At 42.0% G+C, this 21,274-nt stretch overlaps 2 long non-coding RNA genes across 2 annotated transcripts in view; both read right to left on the bottom strand.

Annotated features, from left to right (window-relative positions):
- Nucleotides 1-691: 691 nt before the first annotated feature.
- LOC113839965 (uncharacterized) lies at nucleotides 692-13,405 on the bottom strand. Its single transcript, XR_011805892.1, has 3 exons — nucleotides 12,934-13,405; nucleotides 11,637-11,729; nucleotides 692-9,186 (listed from the first exon to the last, which is right to left on the bottom strand). It is a non-coding gene; the product is annotated as an uncharacterized lncRNA (long non-coding RNA).
- Nucleotides 13,406-13,444: 39 nt separating this feature from the next.
- LOC140000718 (uncharacterized) overlaps nucleotides 13,445-21,274 on the bottom strand; it is a 31,597-nt gene continuing 23,767 nt past the window's right edge. Inside the window, exons 2-4 of the long non-coding RNA XR_011805890.1 lie at nucleotides 18,735-18,878; nucleotides 15,434-15,548; nucleotides 13,445-14,264 (exon numbers count right to left, since the gene is read on the bottom strand). This is a non-coding gene — a long non-coding RNA (uncharacterized lncRNA). The remainder of the gene's footprint in view (nucleotides 14,265-15,433; nucleotides 15,549-18,734; nucleotides 18,879-21,274) is intronic.

The following is a 21,274-nucleotide window of genomic DNA, read 5'->3' as shown; positions in this document are numbered from 1 at the left end:
ACATGACCTTGTTTAATAGCTATCTTTAATCACTAGATTGATATTTGAGGTGAGTACTAAAGAAAACATGATAACAAAATTATCTCAATGACCTGAAAGCAGATGCTGGGAGCAAGGATGCAAGACTAAGGATGATTATACCAGGGGTATTGCCTGTATCTTTCAATTTTGCCTCATAAAGCCCATTGCTACATAAAGGCCATTTCAAAACATCCTGCAGAAAAAGTATCCACGCACCATTTCAAATACATTTTGCATATATTGCTGAAGTAATCAAGCAGCAATGTAGCACTGGTACACCAAAGACAAAAAAAAAAAATGCCATCACTGGCTTTCATACTGTTGTCAAAAAATATTGATAGCAACTGACTCCAGCATCTGGTCCTCAGTAAGAAAGAACAATCTTTCTCCACTAGGCGTCACATCCATAATATATAATATTGAATTGAGAACAAACAAGTTGTAAAATATGTTTCAAACAGCAAGGAGCAGGGAGGACACCAAGGAATACAGGAGAACAAGAGGAAGACAAAGGAAAGCACAGGTCCGACATCTCACAAGGGAGAAGAGCAACAGTGGACAAAGTATTCAGCAGCCTCAGTCCTCACAAAAAAAAAAAAAAGGTTAACTGGACCTAGATTCTTACCACAATTAATTTCAATAATGGGGAGAAAAATCAGGATGAACGTGCAAAAGAAGAGATTAAACAGCATTTAGGTAAATAGAGGTGTTCATATTGGTAACACCCAGAGAAACACACACTGGAAAACTTGGAGGGCTAGCTGAAGCAATTTTCAAGTCTCTAACAATTATTTTCAAGACTTTATAGACGGCTGAGAGAAATGTAGAATGGCAAATACGGTGCATGTTTTTTAACAGGTTTGGAAGACTCCTAAAAACAAGAGTTCAGGGAATATAACTTCGATGCTTACAGCTAGTTAACTGAACACCACAGAAGCACCTAATGCATAATATGGTGATTGAAAACCAGAGATTGTGGAGTTATCGAAAGGAATGATGTAAACCCAATCTAATTCCAGTCTTTGAGAAAATAATTGGCCTAAGTGATAAAAAACTTGATTTGCTTTGATTTTCATACAGCTTTTCAGACTGCTCGTTATGGCATTCCCCTAAGCAAAAATGAAGATAGGTAGGACAAGATGCAGCATCAGATTTGTGGTTCATACAGAGAGATTTCTCTTTTTATTGTGGAGGTGTCCACACATAAGATAGCTTTCTATGTTTCCTTTGCAGTGACATTTAGGGCTCACTGCAGTTGCCCACATAAAAGTGTCTTGTGCCACCTGCATGTCTCCTGGCTGACCTTCAACTACCACTTCAAAGCCGGGTGGACCTCCCATACATCCTGCGTCCGACCTGTCAGCCTTGTAAGACTGCTGTGAGGGCATCATGGTACGAGTACTTCTGGGCAACCAGAGCAATTAGCCAATGCAGCCAAGGGAGCCTAGGGATGAATTTACCTGACCATGCCTGACCATGTTGTGCTTACTCAAGGATGAGCAAAATTGGTCTCCAGCCTCCACTGGCTGTGACAGATGTTTAGACACCTAGCTCATAGGTGGACTGAGAGAAAAACACTGAGGGAAAAACACATGCAGAGTTTTATTTATTTATTTATTTATTTGTCAAATTGGGATGCATTTCAAATAATATTCAGTGGAGATTTACCTTAGATTTGGTCTTGTTAGGCAATTTGCCAGATGGAACAGAAAATATTTTTCTGTTGTTCGTAAGTGACAGAAAGCTGGAAAATAATGTAGATACTTCTGAGGACAGGGATAACATTTAAAATGATCTTGACAGGCTGGGGAAGTAACTCAAGGCTTGTAAGGTCTCAGTAAATAGAAATGCAAAATTCTTCCTTTAGCCATTAGATTCAAATACAGAAATACACAATGGAGAGCTAACAGTAAGTCAGCAGTGCAGTGGAAAAGAATTTGGCAGTTGCTGTGATTCACAAACTAAAAATGTGTGTGTGATGTTGCTGCAGAAAAGGCAACTCCCATTCTTGGATCTTCTGGCAGGGATGTCATGTGCAAGGCATCGGAACTATTTAACATGCTCTGATTCATAATGATAAGGCCTCGGCTAGGGTGTTCCTCTGGCCAGGGCTGATAACCACACTTTAAAGACAGATAATGACAAGCTGCAGAGAGGCCTAAGGAGAAAATGAAATATGATAGGAGAGTTATATTACTTGTGCATAAATTCAGGGATTTTGCTGTGCTTATTCTGGAGAAGATTGGAGGACAGGGGGTGAGGGAGGGCAGGAACCAGTCACCCAGCTCATCAAAGGTTATAATAAAAACGAGGAAGATCAGACTTCCTCTGTCTGCTAAGCGAAGAATGCAAGATAATTGGCCTGATTTGCATCAGCAAAGGTGTAGCTAAATCCTAGAACCTGCAGAAACTGCTGAGCTTCTTTTATGTTAGATTTTTAGGAACAGGTTCAAAAAAAGGGGAAGCTGTCAGGTGTAGTGATGGGACTCAGTAGGTCAGGTAGACTGTTGGACCTGATGATCTCGAAGGTTATCAGAAAGAAAGAAAAATAAAGAAAATAAAAACAGCTGCTTTATGGCAGCAGAAGATGGACTTGTGCCTATCTGCACACCAACAGCCCCCTAGAAAGAGGAAGGATGAAATCCTAGTCGATGGGAATGGTTGAGAAGACCTTGAAGGAGGTGGCCGAGTGCTACATGAATCAAACCTGATTCCTGCAACAAGTGCTCCTTGGCACCTTCCCACCAAGGTCAGATAAAATGCATAATAATAGCTGGAGCTGACTCCAGCACCTGGTCCTCAGCGAGGCAAGTAAGGAGGAGCCCTGGTGGGGTGGCCTTTCTCTGCAGAAGGCATTCATTTCCCTGGTCCTATCACAACTCCACTACGGCACAAAGCTGGGTTTTGGGGGACCTGTTTTTTTTTATTTTCTTTTGTTTTGTTTTGTTTTGTGATTGCTGATCGAAGGCAATATGCAAACATTCTGCTCATTTTATCTTTCCTTTTGCTGTGAAGATGGAGTGATGCGAGTTTTATTACCGCACAACAGTTCTTTAGGAAGGTGGTTAATGAGCTGTCAGGATTTCTGTAATAAACTTCTCTTTCAGAGGGGTAAGTAATAACTCACTGCAAGATGAAGCACACTTTTAGTCATTGCTCAGAAATGTGTTTTACCAGTTCTGAAAAATAAACCTCATTTTATTCAAGAACCTTATGTCTCAGTAAAAACAGACTATGGAGTTTTCTCAGAGCAACTTGTTTTTCAAAATATGAATATAATTGCTCCTTTATACTTATATTGAAAGTACGTGTGTTGTAGAGCTGTAGAACCATAGAGGGAATTGGGACATTCTGCCTCATTAGTGTCATTCTTTCTTTGTCTAATGCTATTTCCCTCTCCTCAAGTGTATCCCTCGCAGGAGATGACTAATCCTGGCCACCAGTAAATGACAGTGCGCAGAACTCCAGCCAGGACATGGCTCTGCTTTACAGCAGAGCCAGGTACTTTCTCTGCCACACAGTTGCTTGGCTTGACACTTCCTGAATTTAAAAAAATACAAATAAAATAATACCATTTTGTTTTACCAACCTTGACCCTTTCTTTCCCAACATATGTTGCCTGCTAGAGTGGTCAAAGGGGCAGGGAGAGGAGATTGTGTTATGTCATGAGTAATTTGTCTGATAAGGCACATTGCCTGTTGCAAACAATCTGCATGCAGTTTGCAGTCCTTGACTTTAATAATTGTTTAAAGGTTTATGGTGTAGGATACCTGAGCCGATTTTCACCCTGGGTTTTCTGCAGCCGTCCCAGTTTTGCAGTCTTACAGCTGATCAATGAGATCAAGTGGTCTTGTTTCTTGTTTGTGAGCTGATACAGGCTTTATGGCTGGGAAAATTCCCTCTCTTCATTGCTCAGATGCTTTTTTAGCGTTCCAGAAATGTGCTTGCAAATAGTAAAAGCACAATTTCAGGCAAGTGCCTTTTTTGAATATGCACACAGGTTTTGATGGGGCTTTTCGGTTCTGCACACATTCTTGAAAAGCACGGGAAGTTTCCTACATTAGCATTCATGAATAATCAAACACAAAAGGACAACAAACGTCAACAAATCATTGTTATATTCAGCAAAGGGTGCAGAGCACATCTCCCTGCCCGTCTCCCATCTCCCACGCTTGCAGACTGATGGTTTCATTGCTAAACTTGCCTCTTTCCCTCTGAATTGCTCGGGATCCTTTCTAATATGGTCTTCATTTTCCTCGTTGTGAATGAAGCAGTGTTTTTGCTGATTTTCCACTTCTCCCTCTCCGGGGCACCGATTGAGGAAAACAGGGCTCCGTGGCGGGGCTGCGATGTTTTGCTTCTGACCTCTGGTGGTTAGAGGGGGCTCTGCAAGCCCATTACTTTCAGAAATAAGGGGCATGGAAAAAGCAGGCAGCCTCGGTGGTTTCCTGCTAAGAATCAGATTTGCTGTGGACGGGTTGTTATCCAGCACTGAATTTACCTTAAGTACATCCTTAGGTGATGTTTAGCTGATTGAATGAAGGCAGTCATGCAAACAACGCGATGGGCAGAGGCACGCTCAGGGACACAAGTACCTTCATTCACCCTCTTCTAGAGTGCTCACTACTCACTGAATGTCCTTATTCTGCATTTTACATGGTGTTTTGTTTTACCAATTCTCCTTCTCTAAAGAAAAGTACTCAAAATAATATATACATATTTTAGTATTGAAGACTTTGTTTATAAAATTCAATTAAATCACAGTTTTCTGAGTGATTTACACCAGGTAAACTGCAATCTTTTTTGCAGCCATACAAATTTGTAGGCAAGGGAGGATCTGGCCATAGCTTGGTTAACTAATCTGCAGAGCCACAGTGAAGTGCATACACATAAACTGTGCATTCATTAAGTATTTATAAATATTAACTGCGTATTAGCGAGGAGGAAGTTGTGGAGAATGGAAATCAGGTAACATGCACACATCTGCATAACAAAGTCAGGGCTGGGCATAGGACAGGAATTCCTGCAGTCTAGTCCTGTTTTCAGCCAGCTGCCAGGCAAAAGCAAGAACCAAATGGCTTTACTTCCTTGCACCAGCTGTAGCTGCTGCCCTGCTCCTGCCCATGCTCCAGAGGTGAGCAGCTGCATGTCTGTTGTCTGGTGGATTTTAAGTCTCAAGCTTTACCTCTGCTATGCCATTCTGAGGGCACAAAAAACCCTAAGATTTTGCCCCTGCTTGAGCTGCCTCTCCCTGTGGGGAAGTTATCCTGCACCCTGCAGGGGTAAGATGTCTCTCTGATGGAGAACAGGACAAGGCAAGTCTCCGTCTCCATCACAGTCCTCAAACTGTGCAGAAAATCACACAGCAGGGATTTTTGCTTGAGTCAACAACCTCCTCTTGAACTGCACAGCAAAATGAGGTTTGGCTTCCTAGACCCTCAGCAGTACTTCAAAATCCTTTCTGTATGAAGTCCGATGTGGGAGAGCTAGGATTAATGAAATGGCAGGGAGGGGATGAGCTGCAGGAGAGCACATTTCCCCTGCAGAGTCCTGCAAAGAAATCGGGTCACCTCAATGGGTCTGACAGCAGGGCTTCATCCTGACAAAGCATGTCTGCCTACTTTTAGCCTTGTGTACATGCAGATCCCACCAGCCTGTCCTTAGTTTTAAGCCTGCTGACTTCACTGGGATCTTTCCTTTGCTTAAATCTCAGGGCTTTTTTTGAGATGGGTCAGCAAAATTAGCCTTTTCAAGCTCGCTGGGTCTGAATTAATGAGGCTGGGGTGTTTTTGAAGCAGTCTTTTCAAAAGTTGATTTAGAAATCTTTATCCTTTATTATCCGTGCCCTAAGAAGGTAAACAGCCCCTTCAGTGTGATGTGGTATCAGAAGGCATGTCTGCGCAGCTGCAGCCACAGATACATTTTCTTCCCCGAGAACTCAAAGAACATGCAGTTTATTCCAAGGCCAAACAATTTAATTGCTGTTGAGAAGAGTTTCATTACGGGTAGCAGACAAAGTCCTCTCAACAGATGGATGTAAAATCTCCACCGCATTTCACACATTTGCTTGAAGGGAGTCCAAATCTGAAGTCACTGTGGCTAATTTATATGTATTTTTGTTTTTATTTTTTTGGCTTGTTGTACCATACATGCCCCGGCTTCTACACCTTTACACCAGCTGCCATGGGCTTGGAGAAGGGGCACAGCAGCTCAGACTCATGCCCAGACCAGTACATCTCACCCCATATCTATCAATCCCCTGGTAGGCTAATCTCCAGGCCTCCTAATGACCGCAAATGGAGACAATGACTGGGATGAGCCATTTATCAGCCATTTGATTCCCATGTGTAAAGGTAAGTCCATGAATCTGGACTGAAGGATTTACAGTAGTTACATAGGAGAAGTCCTGGAGAGAAAAGAAATCAGCTCTGCTAAGTGTGGCGTGGAGTGCTGGAGGATCTGTGGACTCATCCAAGTGTGCACAGACGACCTGGGTGAGAGCCAGGGATGAATACACAGCTCCAGTGCCCTGGTCCTACATGTCCCAGAGAGGTGTGAAATGGGTAGCTGTGGTCTGACAGCTCTTCTCAGGACTGGTGGTGAGCAAGGAGGATGGAAACAAGGATCAGAAGAGTAGAGATGCTCAGCCAAGTGCTTGTCTATCCGCCGTCTCACACTTTCAAAGCCAAGATATTCATGGTAAAGGAAGTCCACTGCATTCATGTCAAACCTTTTGAGATCTCTTACTGTACCGGGAACCTGGAGTAGAGCTAAGAGATGAGAAGCCCTGAGGCTGTTCCTAGCTCTCCAAATGATTTTCCAGGTGGATGGAACAGACAGAAAAAGAGTTTGCAGTTTATGATGTGAAATGCTTGCTTTGTTCTGAAGCAAAGGTACTCAGCTTCTGTCTTAAGCTTTAATGTTTTAGAAAAGGGGAGTTTGAAAAACAGGCCGAGGTGGAACCCAAAGTGTGAAAACAAAATGTTTCAGTGCGGGGAACTACTTCTAGCTGTGTCTTCTCTCACCCCACCCACGGATGAGCTACACAGTGAAGTGAGAGCACAGGAAATGATTTGGTATTGCTGGGTTCAGATACGGCACCTGAAAAGAGCTTTAGGGGTGAGGAAAGGAGAGGAGGGGGGAAAAGGCCCTTTTTTACGCCTTTTCATGCAATATGGAGGACATATGGAAAAGCTAAAATCCAAGGACCACCGGCAGGTGTTAGGTATTCACCAGACAGCAAGAAAGGAGGGGAGCCAATTTCAGCAAGAAGCAGCCAAAATTGCTGTGCCAGGCTGGAGGCAGTGAGGAGAGGCAGGCAGCAAATGACACAAGAAAACAGGCAAACCAGCCAAAACCTGCACAAGTCCCGCGTCAGCAATACCTCCCCCGAGTCTCGCACGGTCTCAGCCTGGGAAGCACGGACAAGGGCACGAGGGAGAAGAGAGTGAAAAGACAAGGGCAAGCAGGAGAAAGGGGAGAGCAGCACGCCTCTCCCAGCAGAAACCTGCTTCCCTTTGCTCTGTGTGCTTTTCCTATCTCACCCTACCAAGCTTGCGGCTAGTCGATTAGATCGCTCTCTCCCCCTTGCCGTTTGTGTGTCACTTCTCTGCTTATCTTGGATCTTCCCCAGGGTAGGGAGCATATCTACGTGTACACAGCCTCGCTGCACTGCAACACAGAGGTTAAGGAGAATAGGAAAGTGCTCACAGAGAGAAAACACGGCAAGTAGGGAGATATTTTTTTTTTTCTGTGAGCAATGAAAAAAAATAGAAATGTTAGTGTCTGAACTGGTTACATTTAACTGTATAAACATATTGCAAGTCTGCTGCCCTCTGTGCTGTCATTATTCCCATGTACCTATTTCCCTAACCTCGCTTACCCTGTGCAGCTAAGTATGGTGCCCTTTTACTGGAAATCAGCCCTGCCCCTGTCAGCTTTGAGAAGGATCATTGTAATGCTTGCTGTAGGGGAAAGAAAGAGGAAAATCAGTGCCTGATGTGCTAGCAGACAGTAAAACTTGAGGGTCAGAGGAAGCCACAAATCTGCCAGAGATGATTAATTCAGTGGAGAAAGTGGAAGCCTGAAAGTTTTTTTCTGTTTCATCTGTACTGTCAAATTTCTTTTCGCTTGATGCAAGGGACAGCACATCATTAGGAGAGATGTCTGAAATGAGGTGTCCTAGGGCATGGCAGACATCGGGATACCAGGCTGTTACAGGGCAGTGTGCCACCGATCGGGACCTATTGGAGCATGGGTGATATGTGCCTGGCATGTCAGCCCCTGTCCCATCCTGAGAAGTAGCACATTGGAGGATGTCAGATGCTGCCTTTTGGATGACCAAATCAGAGCCATTTTTGATAGGATCCAACCTGTGGTGCTACCACCTCATCTCCAGATTTATGGTCTTAGCTCTCCTTGGAGCAGCACCAAGATGAGTCGTGTGAGTCTGAACTGTGCAACAAGGATGGAGAATTATTATACAAGTGAAGCTGCCAGAAGCACACCTCCATAATCCCACAGTCATTGGGAATTCCCAGTAGCATATTTATTAGAGAAGAATGAACACATTTGGACAAAAATACTTTCTTAGTTGCTGACCCACCTCTGGAAAAGGAACTGCTTCCTTCAGACTGAACACACCATCTGTCTGCCCCTTTGTGTTCCCACCCTGTGTTCCCTGACCCACACAGCTTAAAAAAAATCAGACATCTCTATTCCACTATCAAGACCCTATGTAGTCCTGCCTCTGCAAATGCCCTTCTGATCTTCCCTTCCCACCCCTCTATCCCCCATAAAGCCACGGACATCTTTTCTTTCTCTGTTTACTGCTCCCATTCTGCTGCCTCTCCTTTTGCAGCTCTGCAATGCATGAAAAAAGCTTTTTGTATTCTTACCATCTCCCCTCTGAAGCTCAAATCTGTCATGGATCTGACAGGTAGCGCAGTAATATGGTAGCAATAACACATACTCTGGATCCTCAAGATGTGCATGGTGGATATATGCATATAAGAGAGCTGTCAGAGGATGCAACCAAAGGGATGCAGGACGTTCTTCTTCATCCTCCTCTCCACTCATCCATTTCTTCCTGCTTTCTGCATTGCCTCTTCATTTTTTTTCAGTGAACTCTGAACCAGGGACTTTGTTTCTGCCACTGGTGAGGCACTAAAATGAAAATAACAACGGGGAAAAAAAAAAAAAAAAAAAAGCAAACAGGGAGTTTTAAGATTTGGCCTTCCCTGGTGATAATGCAGAAGTTATTGAGTAACTGGTAAGAAACCAGGGCAAGGAGTGATGGGAAGGCTTCTGTGTAGCTGTGGTGTCTCTGGCAGCCAGGAGGCAGCAGGGAAACATAGCAACTGGATCTTAACTCCCCCTCTCACAGCTTTGGGCCCACCCCAGGAATCACCTTCACTACAACCTTGTCCAAATCTTGTCTGTTGCTGTGGGCTGCTGACAAAGCCCACGGGAAAATGTTACTTTCACTACCCAGTAAATCAAATGTTACATGTACAGCTTTCAGATTTGACTTAATCTTCATTACATCTTCCCATCTTCAAAATCTTCAAAACCCAAAGAGCTAGCTAACATTTTGTGCGTTTTTCTTACAATTTTCAATGTATGTACACATGCATGGTTGTCCCGGAGCACAGATCTAATAAAAGACAATTGTCTGCAAACAGGGATCTCAATTAGTACAAACCCAGTAATGAACTGGATGTCATGCAACAAATCTCTCAAAGGACTAGGATTACAAATCTCACAATTTTTAGGCCCATAATCCATGTTTACACTTAGTGCAAAATGGAAAAGGGACTGATTCCATCTTGGAAACAAAGTGGTAATGTATTCTCATATCCAGCCAGCTAGACACCATGACCTCTCCTTCCTCCTCTCAAAGCTCCCCAGCATGGCCATGTCCAGACTCCTGCTGGCATTGTCCCTGCACATCCTAACCTCTGAATTGTTCCCAGCCATGGTGTAGGGGATTGCTGGCTGTCTTGGCCAAAACACTTTGGGGAAAATGCTACTGACAAGCTGCATGGTCACCTAGAAGAAGCTCAGGCTCATATCCTGTTGCTGTTTAATTTACCAATGCAAACATATCCATGTTGCATCCATTCTCTAACATTTTTGTTTTCTTGTTCTTATCCTTTCTTGACAACCTCACATGGCATTTATCTGTGTATTGAAATGTGAGAGGCTAATATCCAACTGTGTCCAGCAGAATCTGAAGAAAATGCTATATTGAGAAGCAGATCATGAAATCCCGCAGGTCACTACATGCATGCTGGACTCTTTGGCTGATTTATAGGGCGTTATGTACACGAGGCTGATTTCTCCCAAAGACCCAACATCAGCATGCTTTGAACACAGACCCTGAAACACACCACTCATCAACCCGTGCCTTATATGTGAACATAAACAGGAAGAGAGACACGTTCTCAAAATGTTGTTCATAAAAGAAGCAGCTGAGGAGATGATGACCATTGTTTTAATCAGATGGGAAGTTTTCCCCACACACTTTCCTAAACTAAAATCTTGGTCTGCTCATCTGCCTTGGCAAAAGAGCTGTCAGATGTAAGGCACACAGACCTGTCATATGCTTTTGTTTTTGAGTGAATGTAAAGAAAGTAATAAACACACCTTGCAATGGACAATTGGCTTGCAAATAATTTCCATACTCTGAACTATACCATGGTCAGAAGAAGCTTCAGAAACCTAAGCATGCACTGGGATATGAAAATTAATAGCTGGAAAGTGATCTTTGATGAAGTGTTTCAAAACCTTGGATCCAAACCTCTCTGAACCTTTAATAATGAACCATCATGCTTGGACTGGCTGCTGGTGCCTCTTTTCTCTGGACTCTACAAACTAACAAATTCACTGATCTTTGAAGCAGAAGAAACTGCTATGACTGACAAGTGTGATCTTTTCCACTTTGCTGGCCACAGATTTTCACCAGACAAAACGTGCCCAGGAGGGAATTCTGGGCCGCTATTGTGTAGGCATCCACGCAGGGAGGATCTGGTGCACCATTTCTTGCACAGAGCATCAGTTGGGTTATGATGAATTTGGCACTCACTGCTTCGGCAGTTTTGAGGTCAGATACCCCTCCTTGGCGCTAACAAAAAGTACACATACATTTTGCTTCAGATGCACAAAGACCCCATGTAGACTTTTGTCCTGGTAAGGAAAGAAGTACACCTGGGATATCAGGTGCCTTATCTATTGCAGGGATCTGATGGAGGTCACCACCATCCCGTAGAAGGACACGTCAAGGAGCATTGGGTAGTGAAGACTTGGGTGGTGCGAGTTAGGTACCTTAATGAAACACAGCTTCCCCCAGCTTTCTGGCCTCCAGGAAAGGAAACTCAGGAGTGTGGTCTCAAAGTGCCTCTCAGGTAGCTGGGGACCAGAAAGTAGGGCCATGTCATATTCTGCATCTGCTCTGTAGTTTGAGTTTAGCTCTTCCTATAAGTTCCGGTTTGTTCATTTATTACTTGCCGTGATTGATTTCCGTGGTTATTTGTTCAGTCATGCAACAATAACTGAATATAAGCTGGTTATTTGTCTGTTCTATAGGCTATCCAATAGGTAAGAAATGTCCTTACCTTTATGAAAGCTCAACAGGCATGAAGCATCATTTATTAAAGCAGGGAGAAAAAAAAATGCTGGACTGAATGTAGAATGTGCCTGCAACCTGCCTGGGAAAGAAAAGAGACAGAGTTCTCAATTTCTGAAAACTGAAGTCTTAGACTTGATATTATTCATTTTATCTGAATAATTAAGCAGTAATGACCATGGCATAGGCTATTTCAGGCAATTAATGAACAGCTCTAGGGGTTGATGGCCTGTGAGGAAGCTAAGGGACATTAACCTCTGCTGGCTATTAGTCATCCAGATATTGCCATGTGCTGACTCTATTGCAAATTCCTCCCATTTTTAAAATATACAAGTTCAAAGTTACACTAAAAGCATCCACGGTGAAATGACTGCAAGGGAGACAGACACCTCTGCAGAAATAGCAAGCAACAGGGGCAGTGCTGTGATGGCCCAAAGACCTCTCGAGGATGTCTTGGCTTCTCTAAGAGTCCTGGGGCTGTGCTGCTACTGAGGACTGGTGGCAGAAGGACCAGGAGGGCCTGACACAGGCTTCCCAGAGAAGCTGTGGATGCCCCATCCCTGGAGGAGTTCACGACCAGGCTTTGGGCAACCTGGTCTAGTGGGTGGCATCCCTACCCATGGCAGGGGGTTGGAAGTAGATGATCTTTAAGGTCCCTTCCAAACAGAGCTGTTCTTTGATTCTACGATTCTATGTAAACATTTGATCTGCCTTTCTCACAGTCTGCCCAGACATATCCCTTTGTAGCCTGTTTAACTGTCCCTATGCTGGTCACACAGCACAGAGAGAATGGCCCCAGCAAAGACGAAACAGAGCTTCAAGATCACTGGCGTTTCAAACTGCAGTCTCAAATGTTAGACAGGGACTAAATATGTAGTTTAATAAGAAAAGGAAAAAAATAAAAATAAAAATAAAAAAATCCACAGACTCCCAAGTCTGCAATAATCAAATTAACATGGGTAAAGAGTCAGTTGACCATCAGCAGAGAAGAAGAAACCAGAATAGTAATTGTAGTAATTGTTTTCATTTAATTGGCAGAAAATTTACTTCATTCACTTTTTTTTTTTTAATTCATGCGTGTCCTAGGGAAAAGGGGGAAACAAGGGGGGGTGTTCATAATGAAATTATACTAGAAACAGTCTAGTGGGTCACATGTATTGTTGGCGTAATTTTGCTGCAGAGGAAAGTAGTCTAGCTCTTGTGAGACCACTCTATGGCTTATTTCTCTGGGCCACTTACAACGGACTCTGGAGAAAGAGAAGTGTGAAAATTGTATGAAAAAATACCTAAACAGCATTTATCGTTTCTATGGATGATGGAATTCTTATCTGTTGCAGAGTTTATTCATTTTGTTGCATAGTATTATATCCTCAGGCCCAAGCTGTAATTGTTATTTCATTGAAAGTAGAGAAGAAGTGATGTCATCAGACCAAGTGCATTACTGGATGAGAAGAGACAAAATGTAAATAAACTTTTTGCTGTGGCCTACGTTTAAAAACTGCATCCAGATTTCACACCAAATTGCCCTATTAAGCCGTAAATTCATGGTCTTCTCAAAGGTTCTTCTGCAGTGGTAGTTTGTCTTTTTTCTTTTTTTTTTTTTTTCTTTTTCCTCTTTTTCTTTATTGTTTCCTTTTTTTTTCTCTTTTCTTTTCTTTTCTTTTCTTTTCTTTTCTTTTCTTTTCTTTTCTTTTCTTTTCTTTTCTTTTCTTTTCTTTTCTTTTCTTTTCTTTTCTTTCTTTTTCCCCCCTCTTTTCTCTTTTTCTCTTTTCTATTTTTTCCTTTTTTTCATCTTTTTTTTTTTTTTTTTTTTTGCCAAGAGTCTAATCTTTTGATATTGCCGTTCAGATAAGCTTTCAAGGGTTAGTATTTTTTTACAGTGCTTAATACATGGGATTTGGGAAGGTGAGGGTCTAAGAGAGCTGCTGGCCTTGAAGTTTCTGAAGAAAACAGCTGTGGGGACGAGGACAGAGAAACTCAGCTTAACCTTACCAACCCTATGAAGTCAGCTGCCCTGTGTCCCTTTCTGGTTTAATTAAGACTGGCAAAATATGCTTGCCTCAGCCCAAATCTTGTCTAAAAGCCTTTACTGCTGTGATGAGTGAAATGAAAATGCTCAAGCTATTTTTTTCACCCATAAAAAAAAAAAAAGCAGCTTACTTTAAATGGATAATAATTTGCAGCTGGTTGAGTTTCCCTGGTAATTAGGTTTATCCCTCTTAGAGTTTTTGTTTTTCTCATATTTTCACAGTTTCAAGTCTGATAGCCCAAGTATTTAGAGTAGTTTCTCACGTCCAAACTACTCACATTAGTTTATTTATAAACCCTTAGGTTTACAAACTAATTCATAGATATAAATCACCTTTAAAGTGTGAATGTCAGCCTTCATCCTGTCTTTTCTCATTTTCACTTCATGGTAAAGTTAAATTGCTCAAAACATTCCCATATTCTCCTCATGTATTTTTACAAGGAGTAAATTAATTTCAGATTCAAGAAAAAAAAGATGCAGTAGATGCCTTTTACACAAGAGGGCAGATCTGCTTCTCCTTTCATACTCTGTAGTCCCCTGTTCCACCTTGTTCACCAATAACTTCTGCATTCAGCCAGGTATCTGGGTCTAGATATCACAGAGAAATCATGGTATTAGAGAAGGGTTTTGGTCTGAACAAACACTACCATCTAGGGATGGTCTAAAGGCTTTTTATACTGCTAAAGCAATGCCCATAAGAGTATAAGCACACACTTATAAATGCTCTGTTATATAATTATCACTGTGGTTACAGAAGCTAATCTTTGGGTTTGCAAGCCTAGAAAGGAAGAAAGGAAGAAAGGAAGAAAGAAAAAGAAAGAAAGGAAGGAAGGAAGGAAGGAAGGAAGGAAGGAAGGAAGGAAGGAAGGAAGGAAGGAAGGAAGGAAGGAAGGAAGGAAGGAAGGAAGGAAGGAAGGAAGGAAGGAAGGAAGGAAGGAAGGAAGGAAGGAAGGAAGGAAGGAAGGAAGGAAGGAAGGAAGGAAGGAAGGAAGGAAGGAAGGAAGGAAGAAAAAAGAATTTCCAAGCCTACAAAGAGGCAGGTTCACATTTGGGTTTTTCATCCTGTCCCTCACCTTACTTCCTCCCCTTTCCTCAAAACAATTCTGAAGTCTCAGACCACAGGTACCAGTTTCCAGCCCTCTCTGCTGGCTGAGTATGAAGATTTCATTTTGAAGCCTTCTGACAGGGAAGAAGTGGCCCCAACCTGGAGCCAGGCTGGGGGCTCTGCAGCTCACTTAATTGTCTAGAGAGTCAAGCCAATATCTGTGACACACTCCCCAGGCTGTCAGCAACCCAACACAAGTGACAGTCCACTCCTTCTCCTACAAAGGACTGATTTAACACACAAAAAAAAAAAAAAAAAAATCAAGGTCCTATATGATGATACTGTCATACAGCTGCATTTGGTACTCCATATACACCAAAAAAAAATAACAAAAAAAAAAGTTGCAAATTTTGAAGAGCACCAAAGGGTTACTTTTTAAGAGAAAAGGCATTCTATATAAATCCCTTGTCTTGCAGCTCCTGGAAGTTTTAGAAAAAATATGCACAGTGTTTGCCTTCTGAATGCCCTTAGGCAAAGGCTGGAGTCAGAGAATGGGAAAAATAGGACTTTTTATGAGAAGAGATCTGATAAGCTCATCAGAAAAAAAAAAAAAAAAAAAAAAAAAGAGAGAGAGAGGCAGAGAGAGAACTGACCAGAGCTTATCTGTATATCTTTCTCTTGTACTTTATGGTGTCCTTTAACTCTGTCATACCTCATATATTTCAATTACAGGAGCAGATTATTGCTGTCACCACTGTCGCTTGGTAACTGTACAGCTAAAGCCACCTGTTGGAGACCATGTCAACACAAGAGCCAAATGCCACCCGCTGTAAAATAAAAAAAAAAAAAAAAGGAAAAAAAAAAAAGAAGAAGAATAGGAGTAAAGCCACTCATTTCAGACGCAACTGAAGATTTACTGGGATGTTGCTGGAAGAGATTTTGGAACTTTCCAAAAAGCTGGGCTGCTGACTGTCAAATGTGTTTGCTTTTCCATTTTAACAATCAATGGAAGCTGCGTATGTGGAGAGACTGATGAACTATTTCTCACGTCAATCATAATTAGAGAAGTGCTAATCATGTTAAGGAGTTGTTATCATACATTAAATTAAATGAATGACACATGCTCTTGTACAGTGCACTCACCAAATGACAAACCCATCTAAGGTACTCTCTCTTGCTCTCTACATCATGCATGTTTGGCCTACGAATATATAGTAATTGATGTTTTTAATTAGATTATGGCAGTGCATACAGTAAACAGTATTCCTGTTATCTGCTAGACATCTTTTTCCTTTTGCAGAGGCTTCTATACAGTCAAGACATTAATGGATGTACCTTCTAAATATATCCCACAATGTTGTTGAAAAATTGCTCTAAGGACTTGAGCAGTACTATAGAATCATAGAACCATTCAGGTTGGAAAGCCCTCCAAGATCACCTGGTCCAACCATCCCCCTACCACCACTGTCACCCACTAACCCATGTCCCCAAGCACCAGGTCCAACCTCTCCTTGAACACCCCCAGGGACGGTGACTCCACCACCTCCCTGGGCAACCCGTCCCAGTGCCTGACTGCTCTTTCTGAGCAGAAATGTCTCTGAGCAGAGTACAGGGGGATGACCACCTCCCTGGTCCTGCTGGCTGCACTATTACTGATACAAGCCAGGATGCTGTTGGCACTCTTGGCCACCTTGGCACACTGCTGGCTCATGTTCAGGTGAGCATTGACCAATAGTGAATCAACGGGGAGGAAAAAAGGAGATTGTGTGAAAGTGCCCTCTGAGCAAGCCAGCAATGGAAGACAGCTAATCAGCTGTGTTACAGTGGGATTTGGATTCCCTTAGCTAGGTCAGTACAGGGAAGAAACATCAAGAGGTACTGAAGTGGTATATCCAAAAATTTTCTTAGCCATGGCTAAAAAGCAACTCTTCTGCAATCAAGAGAGATTTGGCTAAACTATGTGCTTGTTAATAGTGAAGGGAGGAGCTTGTGAGAGTGTATACATGTATGTACATATACACAAACAAAAAAAGTTTACATACAAAAAATGTGTACATATATGTACACATACATAAACATGAATGTAGGGAATGCAAAGACAAGTAATACAAATTAGAAAATATGCTGTGTAGCAAAACAGAAGAAAATACAAGCCTACTGGCAGGCTGCCTGCAGAGCACATGGGGCGATTCACCTGACCTTATCAGCTTTCCTCAGCAATTGATTTTGGTCACTGCAGGGTGCTGTGCTGGCTGGCTCTGTGCTCAGAAGCAGTACAGCCTGTCTCTCATCAGGCTTACAGACTGCTGGAGAAATTGTAGTTCTACCAGGAGCAAAATACTTACCGTGATACCAGCCAACTGTTAGAAGGAGATGACAATCTATTAAAGATGGTAATTAAAAAAAAAAAAAAAAAAGAATTTATATTGGTGTTAGTGAAAAAGCAGAATGGCCTTTTTTTGACGATAATTGTGTAGAGATCTTGGAGCACCATGCACATCCCAGAAGTGTGGGAACACACTGATTCTGTGTCAGCAGCAGACTAACTTCGGCTGTTGAGCCTGACATCAAACATCAGCAAACAGAAAATAACAAAAGGCCTGGAAAACAAAAGGAGCAAAGGCAGAGAGTTTAATGTTGATCCACATGGCTTTATGAAAAATCAATCTGTTCATAAAAAAGTTTGATTTCTTTTTTTTTTTTCTTTTTGGCAAGATTACCAGTTTGCATGATAAAGAAGCTTGACGGAAGAAGAAATAGGAGGACACGCCCTCTGACAGGTATGGCATCACAGCCAAAACGTGCTGTGATGCTACAGCCAAATGAGAATCATGCATCAAAGAACCACAGCTAGACAAAAACTGGGCCATTCCCACTGGGTAGGTAATGGTATCCTCAGGAATATCAACTCCCTACAGCAGCTCGAGAGGTGACACTGGACAAGGAGCAGCACAGTCACCTGGGACCGTGCCAGCAGCCTAGATCCTGGGTGTATAATCAGAGAAGCAGTGAATTAAATTTAGCTCTGTTGTCAACATAGATAACAGCGAGTAATTCTGGTGTCCTGATTTTCAGAAGGATTTGAAAGGCTATGGAACCTGCAGTGAAGAACTACCAAGACGAATTGAAGGCTGGAAAAAATGCCTTGTAATCACAAACTGGAATAATCTGGTAGTTCTTAAAAACAGACTGAAGGGAGGTTCAATTTCTGTGTGCAATTTCTGTGTAATTTCCTGTGTGAGAAAATATACATATATATATATATATTTGGAAGCTAAATCCAAGTGCATTCAAATCAGAAACAGTGACAGACATTTTCAGCTGTGGGACTTAGTTGCTGGAACAAGCTACAAAAGAAGATGCTGCGTTTGCCATCATTAGGTGTCTCTGAGTAAGGCCAAATCTTTTTCTTTTTCTTTTTCTTTTTCTTTTTCTTTTTCTTTTTCTTTTTCTTTTTCTTTTTCTTTTTCTTTTTCTTTTTCTTTTTCTTTTTCTTTTTCTTTTTCTTTTTCTTTTTCTGTTCCTTTTCCTATTCCTATTCCTGTTCCTGTTCCTATTCCTGTTCCTGTTCCTATTCCTGTTCCTGTTCCTATTCCTGTTCCTGTTCCTTTTTATTTCCCAAAAAAATATGGAACTATGACCTTTGTTGTGAAGCAGATGAGATTTGAGTTATCACAAGAAGTTGTCTCAACACATCAGGATAGAATAGAGAACTTGCTCCTACCAAGACAGTGCAGGTCACATCCATGTAGTGAAGCCCATTAAATGCCACTGCAGTTTCCACTGCTGAGTCTCTGGGACTGATAGTTAATTTTAAAAATTGACTGGGTTTCTTCCCACTTGTGGCTGTGCTACAGTGGCTGGAATAAGGTTGCTTGTACTTAGCCCCAGGCATGGATGTGGGAGAGGAAGGATGGCTGGAAGAACATGTGCCAGGAATGTGTTTAGATATCCCAGATAGTACTTTGTGGTGTGAAACAGACACACATCGCCATCCAGGCAAGCACTCTTACCTGTTTATTTTAGTGCTGCTGGAAGCTAAACATGTTCCTGCTTTTCCTCAGTTGCCACGTAACATCCCCTTCTGTTGTCACAACCCAGCTCTTGCACTTGACCAAGACATCTTGGCTGTTTGGAGCCACTCTTGGCTTCTCTCTCTGTCAGACATAAAGTTTCAAGTGACTCAGTAGGGTCTTTCTGGAAAAGATGAACTTGCTTAAATGGAATAATTTCTGTAAGTATTCTTACATCTAAGTTGTAAATGTTATTTAACCCAGAGCGACTACTTTGTGTTTGTGCTGTGGATTTCATACACACTGGGGAGTGTTTCAGACCTGTTGTCTTTAACTGCTGATGGGATTTGCAGCTATGTTTGTGAATTCCAGCTTTCCCATTTACCTCACTGAGCTCCAAGTTTATACACTGAAAAGAACTGGAATAAAATATTAACACCACACGGCTAAACAGAGAACGTTTGTACAGTATCCTGCACTACATTTTTCTCTGCTTTCCATTGGAAAAAGAACAAATAAGGCAAAATGAGGCTGAACGTCTATAGCAATACATTGGTTTAGAAAACATTGTCTTTACTTTAGAAAACAAAACACCCTGACTCACATATAATTTATGTGGAGCATGCAGCTGATTTAGAGAAGGCCTTAAAATGACCCATTAATCCCAAATCAGCTGGAAACTAGAATAGCTGTAACTGATCTGTTGTCACAACAGCAGTACACAGAAGTCATAGGAACAGACGGAGAAGATAACACTGCTAAAATGTAGATGTTTTCCCACAGTATCCTCAGGCAGCCACAAACTCTTTTATAGTTATCAAAAAGATATAATTACATTAAAAAATATAATTGATGTCCTTTTCTTACCTTTTTTATGTAAAACAGAGTATCGCTTACTCTTTGCCATTTACGTATTTTTTACCTTATAATTTTACTATTTTTCTTTTACTCCTTGAAGTATTTATATTTCCAGCCCACTCGTTCATTCTCACATATCAGCACATTGCTTACATGTTAGGATTTACAGCAGAGAATTCAGTTTAAATCAGAAAAAGATTGAATTCTAATTAAACGAGTTCTGAAGCATAAAACAGGGATAAAGCTCTTACTAACTAGAAATTTTTCATCCCTGACCAAAGTTAATAAATAAATATTTATTATTATACTAGATTTTGGTTTGTTTTCTTATAATTCCCTAGACATTTGTTCGTAATAGCCAATCAGTTCCAGAAGCATCTGCAGCCATGAGTTTGCTGGGGATGCTCAGTCCTGCAAGCTTCTGAGCTTGGTATGAAACTGGAGGAGGGAAGTTGGGAAACTCCCCCTCAAAGTGACCACAGCATATATGCAGTTACATCTTTATCTCCATCCCTTCTTGGAGGAAATGCACAGCCTGCATATCCTGTTTTGTGGGCACCCATGCTGTAGTGGCAGAAAATGTGTGTTGCAGAAACCAAGAGAAGCACTCCTCTCTGCACAGCTCTTCTCCAGCTGATTAATGAGGGGGGAATTAGGACCAACCAACGTCTGTGGAATGATGGCAAGCCACAAATTATCCAGCTGTCCCAGCTGGGAAAAGTGAGTCTGTCTCCCTGAGTGGGCGGCCCAGTGCCCACACAATTGCCAGAGACCTTACTGCCAATTGTCATTCAGAGGACGTTTGTCCTTAGCCCTATCTCTCCATTTTCTGCCCACCCCTCCAATGGGGGAATTCATCTGTGGTGACCTGAATGTCCCATTACCCTTCACAGACCTTCTGCTCTTCTACTTAGGTCGTTCTGATGGCCCACCCATGCTGAAGCCTTCCAGTGTCTTCTTCATCTGAACTTGTATGACCTTCTTACTACACACTGGGGCTCCTTTCTGAGAAAGCCCTTCATGGAAAGGTTAAGGAAGCACACAAGCCATCAGCATGATAAGAACGTGCAGCTTGCAGTCATCACCAGGATTTTTAACTGCTGTTTGCAAATATGAACAGATCCACTTTCCGCTGCAAAAATTGCTTTGATACAAAAGGCCTGCTCTTGTCTGGGCTGGTCACATGGAGGCTTCCGTGTTTGTTTGCTGCATTTTTCTTGTTATTCATAATTTATTTAGAACTGACCCTGTTCAAAGTCAAAACAAAGACAGTATGTTCAGTCACTCAAATTATAGTCTGTTCCCCAGGGCAATAACCCAAGACTGCAAAAATTCATACAAAGCCTTCAAAAAAGAAGGAAGAACAGCAGCCTTGTTATTTGGCAAGCAAGAGCTATGATTTTGTTGAGACTTGCATAAAAGAAACATTATTAGATCTTGTTTTGTCCTCTCACCAAGGATCTATGCATAAGAGTAAATTATTCAAGCATTCAGGATTTAGGGTATGCCAGAATAGAAGTGCCCATCACCGTGCCCTCCATTTGCCCTGTGTTCCTCAAAACAATCCTCCTGTGCTGGGCTGCCTAATGATCCTCAAAATGTTGGCTTGCTGATCAGATGAAGTGACTGGCTTTTCCACTGAAAGATGGTTCACGTCAGAGCTGTGAACCGCAGAAGAGCAA

This window comes from Anas platyrhynchos, chromosome 1, assembly GCF_047663525.1.
Source record: "Anas platyrhynchos isolate ZD024472 breed Pekin duck chromosome 1, IASCAAS_PekinDuck_T2T, whole genome shotgun sequence".
NCBI lineage: Eukaryota > Metazoa > Chordata > Aves > Anseriformes > Anatidae > Anas > Anas platyrhynchos.
Note: the sequence above shows the minus strand (reverse complement) of the source record. Positions and strands in the feature narration are given on the sequence as shown.